Source organism: Panicum virgatum, chromosome 9N (assembly GCF_016808335.1).
Source record: "Panicum virgatum strain AP13 chromosome 9N, P.virgatum_v5, whole genome shotgun sequence".
Lineage (NCBI taxonomy): Eukaryota > Viridiplantae > Streptophyta > Magnoliopsida > Poales > Poaceae > Panicum > Panicum virgatum.
Genome location: NC_053153.1, coordinates 29,042,611 through 29,051,853, shown reverse-complemented (window position 1 = coordinate 29,051,853; position 9,243 = coordinate 29,042,611). Strand labels below are relative to the sequence as shown.

The window sequence follows — 9,243 nt, the reverse complement described above, 5'->3', positions numbered from 1 at the left end:
AGCCCTTGTCCTGTGTCTCTGACGATGACTATATTATTCTGCAATAACAATACCACCTGTGGATGCAGAATACACATGCACACTCACTCTTTATTTGTCCTGCTAATTTGTCTCTATCTCTATTTATTATTCTGGACATGCACCACTCATGACAGGGAATATCAGAATGGAGCAGAACATGATCCTCAGGTTGAACTACGTGTATAAAAGGGCAGGGCATGAGCTTGTAGGAAACTGAACTCTTCCTTTGTCTGCGACAGACATGTTGGAGGAGCCACCTTCGGGACAGTGTGAAGGCATGAGGACCCGAAGATAAGACGAGGTGATCAAGCGCGACCTGATCAGCGAAGTCCTCTAAGTGAAGATACAACGACGAAGACTACGGACCAAAGACTCTGAACCTGGGGGAGCCATATAATTCCTGCCCGGCGAAGTGGCGAAGGGGAGTCAGCGAAGGCCGAAGATTGACCAAGTGAGGATACGGTGAAGGACAAAGACCGAACCCAAAGCCCTGATCGAAGAGGTTCATGGCGAGGTGCCCAGAAGGGGAAATGGGCCCACCTGTCGGTCCGGCTGTAATCCTTGAGTTGTCTGATGATGTAACGTTACAAGAGTGCCCTAAGAATATTCTCTGATGATGGCAGTTAGGGGTAGTAAAGGGATTTTAGCCAGGGAGTAGGTGAACTGTTGGGCTATAAATACCCCCTATAACTCTGTGAGATGAATGGAATATAGTGCATTTATGCCCTTGCTTTGATTCCCGTGCTGTCATTCTGGTTGTGATCGCCTCTCCAGGGCTTCGTCCCCCACGAACCGAGCTGTTGTGATACTCCTTCGTTCCGAAGAGTGTCTTACACCAACAAGACAGTTTCAGCAGTTCAGTTTTCTCCAACATCTTATCTCCAGCGCCTCTATCAGTAGGCATGGGCGATTGCAGAATCAAATTGGTACAGTGACTTAGCTTAGGTAGCATCGATATTCAGAGCCAAAACTTGGGCGGTTGAATTTGAGAATTGGATGGAACCAAAATCTTGTTTGCGAAAGCGAGGCAAGACTTGTTTCCTCCAAAATGTCATGTTCAGCTGAGTTTTGGAGGAAAGTGTCATTTTGGACACAAGATGAAATGAAGGTAGAAAGTATACGTCTTCCTATTACTAAGCATTTAAAATTTCAAAATAACAGATCTATAGTTGTCCCATGCTTTTTCTACCACAGGTTTTTGGGCCATTTGCTTCCGGCATAAGTAGAAGCCATCATAGAACCAAAGTATTTTAAGATCAACAAAAGAAATAATTCTTCTGATGCCGTGTCTCTTCTCCACTCCAAACCACCCCGTAGCACGTGAAAATCAAACCAAACCACCCCATCTAGGCCTGCTAGAAGGTTAGGTTGAAATGGATAGTTTGTGCAAAATAGTATGACAATATATAAATGTGAGTCCCGCATTGAGAACCGGACTCTGGAAATAAAATCTCGCGTTCACACCTTAAAATTTTATCAAACTTGACTGAAATTTGTTGGAGATGACATGGTATGACTGGCAGCTATTCTGTGCAAAGTAGTGTGGCTAGTCCTACACGTGGACTCCATGTCAATAGCCGGACTCTGAAAATAAAACCTTACGTTCACACTATAAAACTTTATAGAAGTTGATTGAGATTTGTTAAAGATAACTCAGTATGATTAGCAGCTACTCTTTGCAAAGCAACGCAGATAGAACCACATGTGGACCCCATATCAAAAGCCGGACCCCGGAAATAAAACCTCACATTCATATTATAAAATTTATCGAAATTGACTAAATTTTTTTTATAGATGACTCAATATGACTGGCAGCTACTCTGTGCAAAATAGTGTGGCTAGACCTACATATGGACCCCACATTAAAAAAGCAGCCGTTCGGTGATATTAATGTCTCAAACCAAAGCAAACTATTTCTCCCGTGAAACCAAATCAAACCAGGTTAATTACTACCGTAACCATTTCCGACCAAATTGAAATAGAACCAATACTAAATCCAAACCACTGCAACGGGTTTTAACCCAAACCGTTAGCAAGTTGAGTCACAAGTGAGACCATCTTATGCTAGAACAATTACAATACTATTCATATGCTGTTAGTGTGGCAGAACCACCTGAATTATCCCGGCTCAAGTGCACTGGCCATCACCCTAAAGGCAACACCGGCTCAAACGCACTTCAAACGGAACAATTCTTGGTCTGTCGGGTAACGTCCCGATACAACTACCGGTTCTCAGATCGAACAAGCATACCCCGCATGATGGCGAGTCCAGAGATATTACAACCATAAATTTTACAACACAGGCATAACAGTTATTACAATAAGTTTAAAACATTATTACAAATCCAAACTTAGTAAAAACATTATACAAGACATAAGTATAAAGTTCAGAGTTTAAACAGCGAAAAAAAAAACACGACGGCTACAACACATCGCAAAAGGACACCAAGCTAGCCCAAGCAAGGTATCACTCGTCGGGGTCATTACCAGCCGAAGACGGATCCCACTCTACGGACCAGCCAGGAGGCAAAGAGCAGGGCCAAGTCAGACTATCGATCTGGTCCTCAAAACTCATACCTGAAAAAGGTTTCAACAGCAAGGCTGAGTATTCTAATACTCAGCAAGACTTAACAGTCAACGGATATACTTAGTCCACCTAGCTAGACTATGCCGGGTTTTGTAGGCTCTGGTTTTTCTTTTGCTGAAAAGCAATAAAGAGTAGGTCCATAATTTCACATTTTAGCTTTCAATATTCTAGTTGATTATCCATTCTATGTAAGCAACTAACTCTACTCAACCATGTTAGAACTTTAGTCAAACATCAAGATTGATCAAATAATGTTACTCTTATTACTCTGTGTGGCAAAGGGATCAAGCAGTCTCAATATCCGCGAGAGACGAACGATTCGAATTGGATTTCCAACCTTGCACGGTAAACCTAACACACACGTTTGGAACACCGTCGGGTCGTTCCCAAACAACCGTTAACCTTTTATTCCAGCTTGTGGATAGGGTCACTCTCCCCGACTACAAGGCACCAACTTCCTCCCTGCACCCGTGGTGTTGCGCAACATAAACATAAATAAGAACCTATCTCTAAGAGAGAGTGAAAGGTATATCCACTCACCGGTCCGATCAACTACTAGGCTTACCGCGTACCATATTTACGGTATGTGGCTAGTACTTTCAAACACTTAACCACCGCTACCACACACCGCGACCTTAGCAAAATTCATTAACTCAGACGGGTCTCACCCAAGGTCATGATATCAAACACGACCCCGACCGACGTCCTTATAGTTATTGCAGAATGTAAACAAACAATTCCTATTAAGCTCGCGAGTGACAGGAAATCACTCGACTTTTACCGGTCCTATAAGCATAGCAATTACTCGAACTCAAGTCTAGTGTTCAGTACATAGGTTCCTAGGATCATGCATCTAGGGTTTCAATTCAAATCCTAAGAACTGTAAATGCACAAGTAAATAGTAACGATAAGTTGCATAATTTGAAATACTGGGTTATGTCCGGGGCTTGCCTTCGCGGTAGTCGCTAACTAGATCAGCTTTGGGCTCTTCCGGACTTTGGTCCGGGTCTTCAGTCAGTATGGCGGCGTTCACATGGGCTTCTTGATCAACTCCTTCGGACTTCGGGATCAGCTCGTACGTCCCGTCCGCTAGAACAGTCGTATCTATATGTGATGCAAGAGATGACATTACCACATACATATTTCATGATAAAGTTGTAGTCTAACACTAAGCAAACATTCTTATCATCTGGGCCAGCGTTTATAGAGTAGTTATCTAATAACTATTACTACACAAAACAACATGATCAACCTCATAAAACAATTTGATTATACTTACAAAGTAAGTGTTAGTTTATAAAGCATGTAAATCATGATTTGCTAAGAAATGAGTAACTCAACCCACAAACAGAATTTAAATTCTGAAAAATTACCTCAAACAGGAAGTATAAAGATAAATCTACCCTATAAGTTTCATACCATTTTATACAGCCAAATAATCAAAATAAATCATTTATTCAGACAGCACCTAGAACAAGATTAAATTCTACAGAACAAACGACAATACTTATAAAGCTCAAAATTTTTAAAAACATGCTTAATATGCTTATGAACTTTTCATAAATTTTCAGAATTTATCTAGACATAAAACAGGAGTAATAAATTTGAGTAAAATACACCACATATGGTAAAACTAATTAGCACAGAAAGTTATATAACATTTCTGGATGTTAAATTTAACAGATGTGAACATATGACAAAAATAGAGTTTCTAAAATTTTATCAGATTTTTCTAAGCAAGGAAACTATTTATCACAATTAAATCCTACTTAACAAGCATTAAACCAAAGATATAGTTAGACGGCTCTAAAATTTTCCAAACTTGGGCAACAGCAAGGTTTTAGTAACATGCATGCGTGGAAAAAGTTTCACACTCAGAACTTTAATATTTTTATCAGCACAAATACATTAGCAGAACTAGTAGATTTAGGAATCTTGAAACTTTGACCTAGTTAATGTTGTCAAAATGGTTTCAAATTTTTACCAGTCATGAATAACACTGCAAGATACAATCTAGACAAAAACCACATACAGTTACTGAGTAGAACTCATAGAACAAATAAAGCCTAATTATTCAATTCTTTTTTTTGATTAAAATACAGACCAAAACTAAAGATGTGCATGTAACAAAACTTGTAGATCTTGTAACAAGGATTCCAAAATATTTGGATTTGCATTTTTCTGATTTTTCTACGAATTTCTAGGCATTTTCAAATTTTAGCCTAAAAACAAAAGGAAAAGAACTGAAGACTTGCATCCAGGCCCCTAGAAGATTTCAAATCCTAGCAAAAAGGTCCCTGGCAGGAGTCAGAGCGAGGGGGAGGTGTTGACCAGCCGATTCCGGCGGCTCTGGTCGCCGGCGGCGAGGGTGGAGAGGCGTGGGAACTTCAGGGCGCCAAGCACTACCTTCTTGTGGGGTCAGGTCGAGGAGGAGGCGGCCGGAGGTGGGTCGTCGACGGCGAGCAGCGGCGGTCGGAGCACGGGGAACGGCGGCGAGGGTGCTCCGGTGGGTACTGGGCGAGGAGGAGAGGTCTGCGAGCTGCGCGAGGATGAGGCGGAGCTAGAGGTAGGGTCTGCGTGGGCAGAGGAGGGCTAGAATGGCTGGTCGACGGTGAGGTCGAGCTCGTCGGAGCTCGTGTGGGCGGCGGCGGTGTTCTGGAGGTTTGGGGGCAGGGAGCTGGCGAAAGAGTGAGCGGAATAGGATGCGGGGGTGCTCTGGGTGCTGAGGCGCACGAGAGATGGGGGTCCGGGGCACTGCAGCAAGTTGGCCATAGCGACGGCGAGGTGGCGGCCGCGGAGCTCGGTCGGGATGGCGTGGCAAGGGGAGGAGGGTCCAGCGCGAGGGGGATTGGGTCCAGGAGGTCGCTGGGGTGCCGCGTGGGGCGGTGGGTGAAGCAGGAGGTTGCCTGCGGCCCTCCTCGGCGGCGGGCAGCGCCGCTCAGCGCCGGCGCGCAGAGAAGCAGAGAGGGAGAGAGGGGGAAGAAGGAGGCTGGATTGGTTTGCAAATTCTGAAAAGTTCAAGGGTCCCACTGTAAAACTAAAATAACTTCTAAACCAGGGCTCAAATGAAAAAGTTACCAACATGAAAGGTGTTCAACTTTTCAAGATCTACATCTTTGATGTTGTGCAAAAATTGATTTGACCAAAGGTTAAAAAGTTATTTTGAAAACATAGGAAGAATTTTGAATTTAATGGACTTTTGTCTTTTCCATTGCAAATTCACCTCAAATTCAGACTAAAAAGTAAATTTTTCTGCCATGTAATGATTACAGTAAATTTTACAAATAAACCCTCCACAAAAGCAATATTTGCTCTCCCTATTCAAATTAAGTTATAGAAAGGACCTTGCATTAAATCATATTTACACAAATAACCTTTTATTTTTACAATAAAATCCTTTTTCAAGCAAATTAAGCACATGATGCATAAAATAAATACAATTCTACTGTGCAGACGCCTAGGGTGTCACAGTTAGACAGCTTCACGTATTTATGAGGGGCTGCAACATCCATCTTGTCTACACCTGCATTTCTTTGTCTTTACCATTTTAGCATCCAAATAACATGAAAGCATAATATTCATCTGCCTACATGCTCAAGAATCAATCCTACCCAAAGAAACTAAAAACGATGTGCACGATCCCCTTATATATGTACCTTTTCCCCGATGAACCCATGGAAACCACCAGATTGATTGAAGACCACATGGTGAAAACCAAAAAAGTAAGCAAGAGAATAAGGCGGCAGAAATCAGATATCTTGGTGATCCTCGCAAAAGAAAAACTAAATCTGATTCTTGTTTATGTATCGAGCAGTATAAATCTCATTGACTAAAAGCAAAAGCTAAATACAGGACAATAACCACCGAAATTTTAATGAATAAGTAGGAGGAATGAAAAGTTTGAGTATGATAACTTGTAGCTTAAAACCGTACCACCAAAGTTTGATTTGGAGATTCAGGCAGTTAGTTCAAATTTGTCTTCTTATGTGTTTTGTGGAATTGAAGTGAAAGAAATGCTGCCAAACTGAAAACAGGACCTTACTCCGCTATCCAGCCAAATGTATGCAACGGGAGAATGTGTCACTTTGTAATGAATGTGAAGCATGAGACCCTCCACAAAATCTATTGATCCATGGCAGGACTAAAATTAGAACAAAACTGTCATTTGATCTCCCAGTGAATATAAAATATTTTGTTCAAAAATTTATGATGCCATAGTAAATGTGCAAAGAAGTTTGCTACATACAATAGCAGTGCAAATAAAATTGTGGTGGAGTAAAGAAGCATAGAAACAAACAATATTGGGAATTTGTTTATGCTTTCATGCAAATGTTGCTTATGCTTTCAAGTTTCAGTTACAATATGTTGTGCAATGTTTTATTTCAAAATACAAGCTACATTATTTCTGATAATGCCATCCAAAATGGACCAATCATCTGACGAGCACATTAATCATTACCAGATATGTAAGTTTCAAGCTAAAATATTTAGGTGAATGTGCCACATTCATAAATTAATTATGATATGAAAGTAATTATGCATATATGTTATGGTATTCTGTGACTAAATGTAAGCACTGCTGGTTTAGATGATTTTTTTACTCTGTCCTTCAAACATGTAGCTAATTCTAAAAATGAAAAAATAACATGATAAACAATCTCACAACACATTGATAGGAAGAGAAACTCTAACTAGCAGAGCAACGTATGGCAGGATATTAGCCGCAACAGAGATAGAAGATATAACCAAGAGAACTAGGAAAGCAACAAATTGAGTTTCAGTTTTGGTGTTTACAGATGAGCTAATAACATGGACTGTGGCACAAAATAGATTCAGGTAACGAAAAGCTATACTTCACAAGCCATTTTGTCAGTTCAATGATGAGAAATTAGTAAACCCTACGTGCACTTCACCAAGTAAGCAGACTCTCCCACATTGTAAAGAAAAGTAACAGCTAGTTCAGCATTACAGCCAATCGAATCAATACAATCTGAACCTTCTAACACATAGTTTCTTCTTTCTTGCAATGAACTGGAAGATGCCCAAGGAGTACGGTACACCCCTCTTAAGGATAAGAACTACATATAAATTATAATAGTACTAATATTTAATAGCAGAATCTTTGCATAAGCTTTACACTACACGCCATTGTGATTGCCATGAATGAAATCCCATGTTCACGCCAAGGATATGCATTGGCTTCTCACAAGTCAACCAGAAATACCCTTGGAGACTAGCTCCTTCAGAACGTTGGGGCAGTTCTTTGTTAAGTACTCGAAGCCATCATTTTCCATAACTGCTTTCAGAGCTGTAGATGCGCTGAGGAAGTTGAAGCATGCCTCCTTAAGCCCATGGCAGTTGTGCTGGTCTGCTAACGCCAAGATGGTTGCTGCAGAGCCTGTATCAATGTGCTTGCATAGTTTATCTTCACAAATCAGCTTCATTCTCTCCAGATTATACCTGTCTGCTGCAACAAGCAAATGCTGAACCATTTCAGATTCCTCTTGCTCCTGCATATCGGGTAATTTGTCCGTGTACATAAAAGTAAGCAGAGCCCCAAACACTTCTGCCTCCATGTCATCAATGGGTATGACCTAGTGGTGGTGCCCTCTTTCATCGGGCCCAGCAGCATCTTCTTGAAGACTGGAGACCGTGCTGCAAGAACTGACCGGTGCGTGGAGAATGTCTTCTTGCGGACTTGGAATTCGACATCTGCACCCTCTTTGCTCAACAGGAGGTCACCAAAGTGGCGGTGCATGTCTGACGGTGGCACCACAATGATCGGTGTGCCCTGTGTATGGATATCCTTCATGATAGTCACGTCAAACCTGACGGTGAAAGAATCATCCTTGAGATGCTCTGATTTCTCCAGGACTTGCCTTTTAATGAACTTGCTGTATCCCCAGTTCCTCTTCTCAGAGAAATTGATCAGTGCGGTGGTATAGCTGCAGGATGGCACCATCTTCCCATCCTGGTCAAGTAGACTGAACTTGGCACTTGCCTTCACGGCCTCCTCGACATTATCATCTAGATAAAGATACAGCGATATGAAATCAGTGCTCTCCCCGTTGACCCCATTGGGCATATAATCCACATGCCACTTGCGGCCCCCCACCAGGAACGGGCGCGAGTTTATGGCCTTGCCGTTGGCGACGTCTTTGGTGCGGGAGTAGCCGACAACTTTGAGGACGTGGTACCCGCTCACGGCGTCTGCGACGATGGCGGAGGCGGAGCGCCAGGGGGCGCCGTCGGCGGCGGCGGGGGACGAGGCCGGCATTGAGGGAGAGGCAATGTAGGCTGCTGAATGCACTTGTGTCGGGTGGAGGAGAGTGCGCTGGTGTGGAGTGGGGAGCGGCGGCGGCGTAGGAGGCGCCCGGCCGGGAAGCGAAAGCGGCGGCGGAGGGAAAGGGAGGAGGGTTCTGCAGCGACGTGGGGGTTGCGGGTGATAAAAGGCTGGAAATGTTCAGAGATGATTTTAAGTATAGACGGTTAAATGGGCCGCCCGGTACCATGGTGCAGTCGGACCATACCGTGCCTGTTCCCGGGCTGGACCTTAAGCCCAAACACGGCACGATGGGTCTATTTTATTTTTTCAAGAACGTGCCTGAGCAATTTTTTTTTAACAAACAGCACAT

At 42.8% G+C, this 9,243-nt stretch overlaps 1 pseudogene; it reads right to left on the bottom strand.

Moving 5' to 3' along the window:
* Positions 1-7,543: 7,543 nt before the first annotated feature.
* On the bottom strand, positions 7,544-9,043 carry LOC120687253 (annotated as a pseudogene).
* Between the last annotated feature and the right edge of the window lie 200 nt (positions 9,044-9,243).